Source organism: Rattus rattus, chromosome 4 (genome assembly GCF_011064425.1).
Source record: "Rattus rattus isolate New Zealand chromosome 4, Rrattus_CSIRO_v1, whole genome shotgun sequence".
NCBI lineage: Eukaryota > Metazoa > Chordata > Mammalia > Rodentia > Muridae > Rattus > Rattus rattus.
In genome coordinates, this window is record NC_046157.1 from 124,639,639 (window position 1) to 124,653,793 (window position 14,155).

General features: G+C 35.8%; 1 pseudogene; it reads right to left on the reverse strand.

The window, feature by feature from the left end:
* Nucleotides 1-11,284: 11,284 nt before the first annotated feature.
* LOC116898170 lies at nt 11,285-11,858 on the reverse strand (annotated as a pseudogene).
* Between the last annotated feature and the right edge of the window lie 2,297 nt (nt 11,859-14,155).

A 14,155-nucleotide genomic window follows, 5' to 3' on the forward strand; every position in this document is an offset into this window, starting at 1 on the left:
GGAAATTTATGTCTATTTCCTCCAGAGAGTGCTAGATTGTAGTTGAGCTCGGTGGTTCAAAAGTGTAAAAGATCTGTTTCTACCAAAGAACTTTGCAAACCTCTTTTATAAGACATAAAAAAGTCTGCACATACAGAATTTTCAGGAAAATTTGAAGTTGTTAGGGACAGAGAGAGATGGTTCAGCAAATAGCTGTGTGTTTTGTTTTTTTGTTTTTTTTCTGCAACAGATGATTTCCTGAACCCATGGTGGAAAAAGAACATGTCTCCTCCAAGATGTCCTTTGTTCTCAACTTAATTAATTAAAATAAGCAAATAAATTTAAAAGTATTTAAAACTTTGCTTGCATTCAAATCTCTACTTTGCTGTATGTGGCATGCAGGTTCTTGGCAAGTTAGTCACTTGCATCTGAGTTCCTGTACACCACTGAATGATGGGAGGATAGATTTCTTCTATAGGACTACTGTGATGACCACTTAACAACATGCCGTTATTCCCAGTAGGTCTTAATATTGAGAGAATATCGATTATTTCTCCTTAGTGTATTTTCTACAAACAGAATGGATATAGTCTCCCTTTCTAGTCTGAGGCAAAGAGACAATTATTTTTTTTTCTCTTTCAAAATTTAGCCTTGTAGTCTGAGGCAAAGAGATAATTATCATTATTTTTTCTCTTTCCAAATTTAGCCTCGCACCTTGTTCATGCTATTCTGAAACTGTGGATTAAGCTAAATTGATAATTAAATTATGGAATGAGTGCATAGTTCAGCGTTAGAAGAGTTGCCTGTAATTCATGAAGTCCTGTGGTTAATCCTCACTCTTGCCAAAGGTTAATCTACTTGTTTTATCAAACACACAGTAGTTAATTGTACAGATATAAGGCTAATTGTATCAACATAAGAATCAATATGATGAATAAAAATGAGGCAAGATGCATTGCTAAACCATGAAATTAAAACTGTAATGGTTGAGTGTGATAATATTTAAAGCAAATTAATTGAGCAAAACAAAATTGAGGTTTCCTGGATATTTCTTCCTGGATCCTTGGTTCTGTAAGTCTGTGTAATTTTGTCTGTACCATAGACAGTCAGTCATGCTAAGCTTTTCCATTTATCATAAAGTGATTAAACTTCAAAATGTCCAAAGTGCTTTTGATTACAGATAATGTGGCTTAACTAAACTCTATCCATTTTTGACTTTTATGTTATTATACCCATATCCACCCTTACCTCTCTTTGTATTTACACACAAGTTTTCCCAAATATATATGTATACACACACACACACACACACACACACACACACACACACACACACACATATATATATATATATATTCATATTTAGGGTTATGTGTATACAAACATAGTTCATGTTATTACATAGCAAAGTATGGTAATGTTTCAAATTACAATGCTATAGTTTTTGCCTTTTTCTCTCAGTTTTACATATGATAAGCTATTCAATGTTTATGTCTGTATTGCAGTACCATTCACTGTCATTAATATATGATGTTTGGTTTATAAACAGACCTGAATTTCATTTCGTGGTAGAAAAATTATACATTTAGATCTCCATATATTAAAAATTTATTACTGAAGGTAGGCTATATCTGTATGTATTCCCAGCCCCATATATTATTATATATACATATGTGTGTCATATATATGCATATGAATTTATAAATGGAGGAGACAAATATATATAAACCCAAATGTAATAATGTAATATGTGTGTAATCTCTGTATTATATGTTTCTGTATTTGTATATGGAGGAGACAAGTAACGTTTATACCGCACATATGCTATATATGTGTGGGATTGAGGTAGGCACATATTCGTGCCTAGGTATTCGTGCTGAGCCATGTGACAGCTTTGTGTATTAGGTTTTGCCCTTTTAGCATTGTTTGGCATATAGTCATCAAACTCTAGTCATCAGGCTTGAGTAGTCAAACTGTTACCAGCTGAGGCATCTCAGTGGCCCTAGACCTCCATCTGTTTTTATAAAACTGAAACAAATTACATCTATAACTGATATCTTTGTAACCAATTCTATTTTTAGATGATTCTGCATGTTAATTAAAAACACCTTGTTACCATAGTTTCAAAAACTTTTTATTTATCTATCATGCTTAAGTAATTCTTGAATATTAGGACTTGGTTTTCTTCCACATTTCTCAATAAGTGTAACAGCATGAATATTTCCTACCTGTTTTTATTTGCTGTATTTTTAAAATCATTTTCTAAGGATAGATTTCCAGAAATGGAATTATTGAACAGAAGAGAATAAGTGTTTTGAGGCTCTCTATTACCCAATGCAAATTGCTCTCATGAAAGATTGAACTTACATTTATTTCTCTAGAATTCCACATGAAGATATTGCCTATACCCTGCTTATACTCTAATCACTGAGTATTTTTAAAATCAAGCATAATGCAAGCACGAACTTTGACAGTTGTTAGAGCATATTTATTGCTATTTTGTTTGCATTAGTAAATGAGTGATGGCTCATTATGTATCTTCCTCTATTTGCAACATGTGTGTTTATATAATTTTCCAATTCCATCCCACCACATTTTCTGTCTTTAAAGAGGCAGGGCACTCCACTCTTCAGTGACTCATCTGATCATGCAGATGGTGCCAACCATAAAATGATTTGTTTTCCTGAGCTGAATTGATTATTTTCCTGTGGAAAAAACTCAGGGAAATGAATTCTAAGTGATTTGACTTGTCCAATTCCCAGAAGCATAATGATTTCAGAAGGAAGAGTTATTTTGGGTTATAGATTATTTTCAAAAGCAAATATTTATATAACTCAGAAAAGTCAGCTTTCACATACAAATTTACTCTTCTATGTTATATAAGGAGTCCAGTTGTGAAATTGCTTCATATTTTTTTACTATTGACATTTCAATATTCTTTTATTTCATTTGAATACCCCTTTCTGTTTTCTTTAGCACATGCAATCCAACAAACATTGAGTTCAGACCAAATTTCTAAATATATTTACTTGAGGAGCTTTTTTCTCTTCTCAGAAGTGACTAACAGCTGCTTACCAAGTCAGTATGTGTGGGCTGTGTCTCTGCATTCTAGCCTTGGCATTCAGCAGTGGTACCCCATCCTTCCTCCACATTCCACAGCGCACCATTTTTGCACACCGTGCAGTTTCTCCTTATTCACACTCAGTGTTTCTGTAGATACTCACTCACAGAAGGAAGTGTTAAGGACCTTCATAAGGATTGCATTTGGTTACTTTATGGGTGCTTAATTCAAGGTATGTTAGATTTACTGACTAAGATGACATTTTTGTCTGTTTTTTGCTATGTGGTCTATTATTGCAGAACTGTGGGAATGGCTCTGAAGTTCGACATTATGGGGATTTAGTGAGATAATTAAGAGAGCTAGTACATTGCATAAGCAGACAGGGAGCATCCTCTAAGTAGGTGAGATCAACATCATTGAAACCCTCTCAGTACTTTTCGTTTGAAAGTCTGCATTTTGAGGAAAAAAATACCAAAAACACAGTATAGAAAATGAAAGAAAAAAAAAAAGGGCAGGTGCCTTTTTTTTTTGAACTAGTGTCATATTATGGTTGCTAGGCTAGTAGAGTAATTTTTTGTTTCATGGTTATTTTTCTGTATTCGTTAGTATCGGCCCCCTGACTCTGGCTTCTATACAGTGCTAGTCTAAGCTGACAGTAAAGATCCGCAGACATCATTGGTTCTGCCAAGACTGAACCCCCAGTGAACGGGATTGTTGGGGGTAGGGCGGTAATGGGAGGAGGATGGGGAGGGGAACACCCATATCAAAGGGGAGGGGGAGGGCCTAGGGGGATGTTTGCCTGGAAACTGGGAAAGGTAATAATAACTGAAATGTAAATAAGTACCCAATTTAATAAAGATGGAGGGAAAAAACAAAGATCCGCAGACATGACCTGGGGACTAACAGCTAAGAACACCTGGAGGACACAGTTTTGTCTTGCCTTGAAGAAGCAGTAACTGCCTTCCCTGTCTCTGGAGAAAAAGAAGTGGGGATCTGCATGTGTATCCATCTATTTGGCTTCACTTCTCTTGCTCACAGACGCTGTGCAGAGGCTATGGGTTGATATACTATGCTCTATTTTATGACTGTCCACTTTTTCCTTGAGAACCTAGAGCTGGCTAGTGATGGTTAGGCTGGTCAACACAGAGCCCTATTGATCTTCCTACCTCTGTCCTCATTCTCAAGTGCTGTTGTGATGAAACTTGACGTACACCATACAGCTTGTATGTAGGTGCTGGACTCTGAACTCAGGTTAGGTACAAGAATACAGGCTTCTAAAAAGCTTGGCTTTGACCATCAATGGTAGAAAAGGAGGTCATGTACTTCTAAGAATTTAAATATCCCACTTTCTGCCACCATGGACAGGTCTGCTTGCCGTGAACTACTGTGCTGACACTGCATGGAGCCTGACACCATGACCTTGTTTTAAGAAAAAGAATGAAAATGTTAAGTTGAATGTGTCGAACTAGGAGAAATTGAATAACTGTCTGAAGGTTATAGACATACATTGTTCAAGTTTTCTCTACCTCATTAAAACCTAATAAAAATATTTTCAACACATTTAAAGTGAGCAAATTGGCTCTGCGAGGTTCCAGTCTCAAAGAAGAGAGAGACATTCAAAAGTATTCGTGGCCAGAAAGCTGGTAACAATTCACAGCTTTTCTGCTCGCCTATGTCCATCGGTCCTGTGCTTCCCATTTTTGTGAACATAGCTGGATGACTTGTGTATGGTTTAGGTCTGATATCTCATTGATGCTAGAACAGTGGTCCTGATGAAGCAGGGTATACATTGCAGCATCATGAAGGAACTTTGATCACATTCGTCCACTTGACTTGGGATACATATTCTCATAGCAGACAATAAACACAAAACTTAAAGTTTGTTTGGACTCCTTGCCTTGATTCAGCCTCAAGAATACTGTATCTGAGGCTCCTTTCCAATTTATTGTTTCTCATTGCCTTAGGATGATGGTCTTGCGGGGACCAAGTTATCAAATGGCACTCAAATTTCCTCTATAGGGGCTACTCCCTGGCTGGGTGGTAGCTGGGCTACAGAGGACTCACCTCACAACGACACAGTGGAAACAGTAGCTACATAAACCTACAGAGGCCAGGGCCAGCATACCCTCAAGGTCCAGGCCCCTCAGTGATGATTTGGGGTTGAGTATCTGTCTCTGGGTATTACTTCCCTAAGAGTCAACTTCAATTACTAGCAGATCATTGTTACCCTCACCCTCAGAGAAACTCTGAGATCTGCCTAGGCCAGTCCCAGAATTCTTTGCGGATGTGCCCCAGACCTACTGTTGTGATGGTATTGCAATGTTCTCTCTTAGCCCAATTCTATATTTTGCCCGTTATATCTGGCTGATAACTCTAAGACAAGGGATGGCTACAGAGCTTCTGCACTACCACTGCAGACTGGAAATGCCAGGACTAATCAAGGAAACAAGTGTAGGCAAGTATCATTAAGGAAACCACATCTCAAAACTACCACCTTTCTTCCACAGATTTCTCAAAACCTGTCTAGATGTGCTTTCATATTTGCTAAAAAATAAGTGAGAAAAAAAATAGAAAAGAAGCCAGAGAAGGCAGGATAGTGAGAGGGAGGGGAAAGGGGCACTATTCTTTTTTATTCACTACAAAAAGGAGCACAGCAGCGAGGTGTTGGTCACAGGGGAGGAGCCTCACCTCACAGGAGTTATGAGTCTCTTGACCTTGAACTCCTTAGACTAAAGAAATGTGAACATTAGGTTATATTATTCATAAACAACTTAGTGTTCAGAATAAAGTACTTAGTACACTTTCTTTACTGGTTTGAACAGGTTGGGGCCATGTTTAGCTTTTATGTTTGAATATTCATTCTTCTCTCCTGTTATCTTCACATGCTTGGGTACAAGAAGGTTGTCCAAGAATCACAAAACAATGTGAAGCTTGATTTTCACCATCATGGCTTAGGAGGCATTGAGTGTGGTGGTTAACGAAAATTTTTAATAAACTGTGACTCCAAAGTAAAGGCAGTTTTATCAGAGAACATAAATACCAGTTTCTTTTTAAAAATTCTATGCTAGCATGTGCTAGAAGCTATTTAAGATGCCCAACATATTTTTGATTAGGCATAACATTTAGGTATCATGAGCAGTCATAGAAACAGAATTTGTGTCATAGTAATCTAATTTAGAAATATGAATTTTAATTATTTGTGGATTAGATAAACAGAATTTGAGCCTAGTTTTGTGAGGTAATATGCACCTTTTTGAAGTACTATTAAAATTCTCTAAAATAATGAGCTATGTGGAGTATAATTTGTCACTGATTACATGAAAGCAATATGTTGGCAGTTTTCAAGCTGCATAATGATATTTTATACTACTTGTATCATAGTTCACTAACAGAAAATACAAAGATATTTATCAAAAGCATTATCACAACAACTTTCCTAGAAGAAAAAGCTATGAATAGAATTTCTTGAGATGTACTCCAGTCATATTATTTTGGAAAAAGTGTTGCTATTTATTTAATTATACTGAAAAAAAGGCAATAAAACACAAAGATTCTGAGGTTATATATCTGTAGTGCTTGTTAGCGAGTTAAGTAATTAATTCAAAGATGCATAATTTTAATTTTCCTAACTTGAAAATCTGGATTTTTCATTAAAATTAAAATTTATGCTTCTTGCAGTTTAGTGGCAGAAAATATTTTCCCCAGTTTTCTAAGATTTGTCAGGGCTGGTATCATTTAGATGTGAGCCCAGAGCCTCAGCTCTTCTCCCTCCATGAGAGAGCACCCATTCAAACAAATTCATTTCCGCGTAGACAGAACTGCACACAACTATTCTTGTTGTGCATCTCCCCGTGAGCTTGAACGTTAAGGATGGTTTTGGCCATGCCCATAAGTATTTACTTCACCTTGGCACTAACTTTTATCTCTCATTAGAACACCACACAGTTCTAACAGGTAAGTTTGCTCCCTATCTAGTGAACACAATGCAGTGTAGGAAAAGTTTAAAGAAAAGAAATGATTATTTATTCAGAAGACATGTTGGTTTTATTTGAAGTTTCTTAACTTGTAATCCTCTATCCTTTCAGATAAGTATTCTGTTTGTTGCTACTTTTTTGGTTTCTAAACATACAGGTTGCTTCTGTAAGTCATACCAATTTATATTAGAGGACGTTTTGGCAAATGGTTATTGCAGGCAAGCAGAGATGAAATCAGTTTAAACGACTCACTTTCATATTTTTGATGAAGCTCGGTTCTTAGCTATCCATAATTACACAAATAGACATATTCATAGTTGGGGAAATGGGACCAAATTCAAGCCATTAAAATGGACTTATAAGAAAGTACATTTTTAAGTTCCATTTGAGGCAGTCCCAAATTGAATAAAATGACTTATTTAAGATACATTGAACAGGCCATAAAAGTTTTGATTCAGCGTTATGCAAAAGGTCACATTGACTATCAGCAAGGAATGAATAAATGGAGAGCAAGATGACTAAGCTCGAAGCGGGGATTAGCGGAGATAGCCAAGATCCAGTCAGCTCCTTTATCAGTTCTACATGCAGAAACCCGTGCACTCGGTTAGTCTTTGCTGTAGAGCAATGCATGTAATATTCAAAGTTGTTAAACTGTATGCAAATATAGGGAAGTCAAAAGAAGAAATTCAAAAGAGGGAATACCTAACCAGCTCACTTAAAACCTGTGTGTGGTCTAGGTAGTCCAAAGGTCGCTATCATAGGACAGAAACACTTAAAACCTGGTAGTTGTTAAATCTAGACTGGATGTTTCAGAAGTCTAAGTCTGATGCTGGAGATCTGAGGGATTTCTAGGGAATCGACTGCACTTCCGTATACTTAGTAATGCTGAAGAAGTATGGGATGTTTCAGCCACAGGGTTCGTGAACTGGACAGTGAAACTGAGGGCAGGAAGGCAAAGGCAAAGTTCCCTCTTTCTATGCATTTTCATCTGGAATGTCACAAGAAGATGTGGCCCAAATAAGGAAGAGTCCACTTACTTTGAATATTATTCTAAAAATCCCTCATAGAAGTTCACAGACACTCCCCTTGCTTCTATTGATTCCAGATGCAGTTAAGTTGACAACCCAGGTTGGTCATCATGTTGGCAAAGGCCATCTTTTCCTTGACCATTTCCTGTTTCCTCCTCTGCTTCTTTGCCTCCAGGATGGGAACTGCTCTATTCTGCTATGCTCTCCTGTGGTGTATAAATGCTTCGGGAACCACTATCTAAACCACATCTTCCCTTCCTTATGGTTTCCTTTGATGCAATAATCACATTAACAACAGCAAATTTGTGAAACTTTGAGGCCATGTATTTGCCATCAATAGTTTCTACATAAGAAGAATATTAAATGATGAAATAAAGAGCGATAACAGGACATACAGTTAACTAGGACTTGTAGGGCTAACCTGTAACCCACCATCTACTTGAGAGGCTAAGACAAGGTCTACAAGGTCAGTGTTTGCTTGAACTTCAAAATGAGTTCAAGTTTGGCTATGTGACTTAATGCAATTCTGAATCAAAAAGAAATCAGGGCATATGGCTTAATTCCACAGTACTTGCTCAGAATGCATTATAATATAATGGGGTCCATCATTGCCATCATTAAGACATTATGAAAATATGTGCTTATTAATATATATTGTTAATATACTATTAGTATAATATTATTGGACACTGTATCTCTGAATTTAATGTCATTATGGATCTTAACAATTAATATAGCTAAAAGTAGGATTTCTCAGTAAGTTTTCTACAGTACATGAATGAAATAACGATTCTAGGATATGTTATAGTAAAATCCAAATTTTGAAAATTGAAAAAAAGTATTCAAATTTAGACATGTCCAATTTGTTGTTTGTGTAAAGTCCAAAACAGCTCTAATACAATCAAATAAAATACATAAACTGGCTTAACGTTATAAAATTTTCAATCTTTTTAGAATTGATTATAGGAATTGAAAGAATTATTTTCTGTCATATAATATCTGTTTTGATTATCTTATTTCCCCTCCCTAACCCTTCTATCTTTCTAACTTCCCTTTTCATCACAAATCATATTCTCTCTCTCTTTCTCCTTTCTTCTCAAGAAACCCATGAAAATCAAAACACACATAAAAAGTAGAACTATGAAAATCAAAACAAACAAAAAATAAGAAGAAAGAATACCCAATCAAACCAAATGAAAAGGAATACAAAAAACATTGAATCTGTTTTGTGTTGAATAACCCTTCCTGGGCATGGAGCCTGCCCTCAGTGTGGTTGATAGACCTGCTGTGTGTGTGCTGTAAACTGAACCCATGACCCTTGCAAGAACAGTGATTGTTCTTAATTGCTTAGCCATCTCCCAAACACTTAATTTCAAATATATACATCTGCCTTTGAAATACTCCTCCTCACTATCAAGTAATTTTCTTTAGATTCATCTTCATTTTATGTAAGGAACATTGATTTAATTTAGAAATTACTATTGTTTTTTTAGTTTCAGTATTGTATGACAGAAACCAGTAGGCACAATTTTCTAAGAGAGGAAAATGTAAATAACTCATGGATCCTCTGAGATTTCAATTTATGGTCTGTTTTCTACTTGGTCAGATTTGTAACATTCCTTTTAACAATATTCTCTAACATCATAATATTAATAAAATTTAATATTTTATATTAAATCATGTGTGAATTCATATTAGGTAAAACTGATTCTTTATGTGCAAATTCAAACATAATATTTATAGGTTTTTTCTTCTGTTTCAATATGTGAAAAAGGGGTTGGGGATTTAGCTCAGTGGTAGAGCGCTTGCCTAGGAAGCACAAGGCCCTGGGTTCGGTCCCCAGCTCCGAAAAAAAAAATATGTGAAAAAGCATGAAATGTTCCATAATTATTCTAATTTTAATTTGTATATGCTTAAATAATTTATATGACATTGGAAGAAAATAGTAAATAAAACTATCATCTCATCATAAAGTACATATTTCTTTGGTTATTTTAAAATTTTGTTTTGAAAGTGTGTGTTGAGGTGTTGTATGTATTTCTGTGAAAGTATCTCACAGTGCAGACCAGGTTCAATGTCAAACTTGTGATTCTTCAAAAACAGTTTCAGGGTTATACAAAATCAGGTTGTTTTTTTTTTTTTAAATGTTATTGTCTACAGCATTTCTTCTTAGTTTTTAATACAACAAAGTCCCAATAATTTTATTCTTGGGAAATCTTTACTCCCCTTCTCTTAGTATTGTGGAGAAATAAATATTTGAGTCAGCATAAACCTACCCAGTTTGTTCTTTTCCTGCACTCACACAGATATTAATTAAGTGACCGCTCGAAATGACAACTAATGGTGTCCATTAGCAAACAGAAAGTGATCTTCTGTGTGAGCACAGAATTTGAGGATAGGTCAGGAAACAAACAAACAAAAAAAAAAGAGAGAGAGAGAGAAACAGCTAATGAAATTATTAAATTATATAGTTATCGAAACTATACATAAAATTCTACCTTCTTCATCCACTTACCTTCTTGTGAGTTTTATTGTCCTATAAGTAGAGTGAGATATTTTTATTATTTAGAATTTAAAAAATTCTCTCTTAGATACTTAATACTTTAAATGGTAATTAGCCTTTTATTTCCTTTTATTGTTATGGGTGAATACATATATTTATCATTGCATTTTACCCTAATGTATGATAAAGACAATTGAATATACCAGTTATAAAAATTTCTTTTATTCAAACTTAAACACTGTGGTATATTGCCAGTTTGAAAAATAGTTAAGAAAAAACTTCAGTTGCAAGATAACTAAAAATACTAACCTCTATCAATTTAGTGAATGAGAGAGCAAAAGATAGAACATAGAACAATAGTTATAACAAGACAGATGGTTTATTGTAAACTGTCCATCAAAAAGAAAGAAATCACTCCAAACATTTCAATGGTAGTCAATGGTAGAATATAAATGCCTTGTACATCTGTAATAGGGATGTTATCTCATTTAATCTACTTTTAAAAGATTAAAATAAATGACTGTTCTTAGAAGTGAATTATTATTTTGCCCCTAAGCTAATGAAAACAAAGCAATGAGTAAAGTAAAGCATGTTGCAATATTCTTTTTTATATTATATGTTTGTGTTCTCTTTAAATGGAAACATTGTCTCAAAATTGTAATCTATAGTGTTGACTTGATGTTGGTCATTAGAACTTTTTTTTTTTTACTATGAATGATACTTTATTCAGTCATTTTCTTTACAAATGAAACTCTGGGAATTCAAAATTAACATCCCGGCCTGTGAGTTTCTTGGACATAGCAGAAAAAGTTTCGACCTTTTGCTCCACGTTGTTCTGCTGGGCTTAGTCTAAATGAACTTTTATGAGCTGGCTGTCATCCAGTTTCACACAGATCCTCTTACCCACAATTTCATTTGGGAAGACCAAATCCTCAAGTCGTGCACTGTGGTCAGGGTGTGGCTCTTTTGCTTATTTTTCACACGGCTTTTCCAGGTTGACTTGGGCAGAATCCTCCTCTGAGCAATGAAGACTACTTGCTTCCCACTGAACTTTTTCTCCAATTCACGAACTAGCTGGGGCTTGGAATTTCTGATATTATTTCAGCTGAGGAACTGGTACAAAAATTATGATGGTTTTCCGACCACCACCGACTTCAACTTCCTTTGCCATGGTGATGTTGAGTTCCCACAGCTGCTGCGCCTTCAGATCTGAGTTTCATCTCCAGCTCAAGCACTGCCTGAGAGACGCCAGACTCGAACTCGTCCAGCTTCTCGCCATTGGGCTTCACAATCTTGGCGCTCGAGGTGAACATGGCTTCGTTCTTACAGACTGCAGGCTTAGAAAGAGGGGTCATTAGAACTTTTAATCCTCAAGGACATTTATGGAATCCCATATTTCAGAATTCTGAAGTGTAAGGATTATATAATGTTTCATCCAAGATATTTGAAAAATGACTTTAATGTTGAGTTTCAAAATGACTTAATTTCAATACTGATTTAGTCACACTTATGCACACACGCGCGCGCGCACACACACACACATACACACGCACACACGCACCCTTTTTCAAATTAAAGTTATGTAAAGCAGTAAACATTATTGTGTCCAAGAACATCTGGTTAGGTAAGGCTTAAGTCTTAGACTTAAATAGACTCTAAAATGGATATAGTAGTGAGATGACAATGGCTTTTTGCTATATCCACAAATTGTCTTGTAGTAGATGGCACAGAAAATTTACAACTCTGTGATAACGAATAAGATTTATTTTTTTAAAAAAATTTGTCAAGTTAATGTTTGTATTCAATTTTCTACATCCAACAAGAAACTATTTTATCTGAATACATGAAAACTATTTCTACCATGATAGCTATGCTAACCTAAAAGATAAAAATCCAAGTTCAGGAGGTGTTTGTGAAAAAGAGGATCACTTCTTTGCACTATTCTACCATGGCATTTATTTCCAAATACAGAGACCCATTTCACTCAGAAAGATTGTAACTGCTAAAATGTTCTGTTATACAAAATTCCTTCTGTTTGTGGCATTGCTGAAATAAATAGCTAATTCTTTAATAACCTGTGCTCCTTATCAACTGATTGAACTATGTACAAAGATTTGCAATAATTTACTGTTGTGTTATTTTGATTTCTAGTTGTCTTACTAAAGGGTACTTACTAAGCTTGCTGAAATTTCGGGTACCTAGACACAAAGACAGGGCAGCATTAAGTGTGTCTCTTAATGCTCACTGGGAGCACAGGCTGTGGGAGCCAGTGAGAAGCCCAGAGAGAAGAGATCTCTCCCGAGAGACACAGCCAGAATACAGCAATAGAGAGGCGAATGCCAGCAGCAAACCACTGAATTGAGAATAGGACCCCGTTGAAGGAATCAGAGAAAAGAACTGGAAGAGCTTGAAGGGCTCGAGACCCCATATGTACAACAATGCCAAGCAACCAGAGCTTCCAGGGACTAAGCCACTACCTAAAAGACTATACATGGACTGACCCTGGACTCTGACCTCATAGGTAGCAATGAATATCCTAGTAAGAGCACCAGTGGAAGGGAAGCCCTGGGTCCTGCTAAGACTGAACCCCAGTGAACTAGATTGTTGAGGGGAGGGCGGCAAGGGGGGGAGGATGGGGAGGGGAACACCCATAAAGAAGGGGAGAGGGTGGGGGATGTTTGCCTGGAAACCGGGAAAGGGAATAACACTCGAAATGTATATAAGAAATACTCAAGTTAATAAAAAAAAAGAATTATTTTCAATAAAATATCAAGAATGTAAAAAAAAATTTCATTGAAATATCTGACATGATATTGCATACTCTATTTTAATCACTCCTTTAAATTACTTATCAAATAAAAGAATCATTAGGTAATCCAGGTCAGTCTTGGATAGTCATTCTTAAATTCTGACTTTTTGGAGATTTAACATACAGAAACTTTACAAAATGACAAATATGACCTAATTTTTAATGAAAATTCCTGTGTTTATTTATCTGTAAATTTACCATAACAACCTGAAATAATCTTCAGTGTTTTTATCCTTTTCTGCAGATCTTTTTCATTTTAAGTCCTTATAAACCTATTTTTAATTTCTTTGCATCTGCATCCTAAATGGATTTTCTTGTCTATTTTATCTTCTCTTTATTTGAAAGCATCTGTCTGTCTGTATGTCTATCTGTCTGTCTGTCTATCAAGTTAAATATGCTTGTATTGGGATCAGAAAGACAGCAAGAGGACAGTTTGTAAATACCCGAAGGACTGCCTGATTGCCTGAATCATTAAGTGGAGAAACTCATGAGCCTTTTTCCTTGTTGCGCTCTCAGGAACTCTCAGGGTGCTCATAGAGGCCCGTTTTCCTCTTTTTTTTCTTTTGCTTTTGCACATTGCTTCTGAAGCACTAACTGAGCTACTTCTGTTTGCTGTTTGCATGTGCAATGCTGCTTTTCTCTTGAACAGTGAGGTTATACACTAGCGAAACTGCTTCACTAGACTATAGCTTACTTAGATCCAGCCAAAACCTGGTTTGTTTTATTGTTTTTTAAAATTATTTTTATTTAACCTTATTTGCAGTCCAGATTTTATCCCACTCCCAGTCCACCCTCTGACTG